The following is an 865-nucleotide window of genomic DNA, read 5'->3' on the forward strand; positions in this document are numbered from 1 at the left end:
GCGCGCGCGCGCATCCGTGTGTGTGTGTGTACGCATGTGTGTATATCGTTGTGTCTATGCTTAACATACACTTATATATGCATACACATGTACGAACATATATATATATACATACACACTAATATACATATATTTGTATATATATATATATATATATATATATATATATATATATATATATATATATTGAGAGCATTACGTGTCTCTACCATTCCTATGTATATGTATGTATATGCATATGTGTGTGTGTGTGTCTATACGCTGTATTGTGTACGTGTGTGTGAGTGCCTGTGTGTGTATACTTGTACAGGTTTTCATTAACTCGGTTCCTTTCAGTACATACTTCTCTGGTTATGTATATACATATGTATGTATGTATGTATGTGTACAGAAAATATGTATGTACATAACTGTGCATGCCTGAATGTATGTATATGTCTATTTATGTGTATATATGCGTCTATGCATTATATGCATCCATATGTGCAGGTATAAATCTACATATACCCATGCCCACGCGCGCACTAATCCATAGATTCATACACACATGTACACACATACATACCGACACACACACACACCGAGTGATAAGTAATATGTGTACTTGAGGCGCGCGCTTGCGCGCGTGTGTGTTTGTTTGTGTGTATCTGTGTGTGTGTGCCTCTGTGTGTGTGTGGTGTGCGTGTGTGTGGGTGCGTGTGTGTGTGTGTGTGTGTGTGTGTGTGTGTGTGTGTGTTAATACATAAAATAGTCACGACTACAAAGATCGCACACCTCTTCAGACTCCACGTACACATGTGTGCAGTTCTTTGAGTGCTTTTGACGAGCGTGGTCAAATGCATACCCATGTCAGATACTCGTATCC

The sequence above is a fragment of the Octopus bimaculoides genome, chromosome 4, assembly GCF_001194135.2.
Source record: "Octopus bimaculoides isolate UCB-OBI-ISO-001 chromosome 4, ASM119413v2, whole genome shotgun sequence".
In the NCBI taxonomy this organism is placed as follows: domain Eukaryota; kingdom Metazoa; phylum Mollusca; class Cephalopoda; order Octopoda; family Octopodidae; genus Octopus; species Octopus bimaculoides.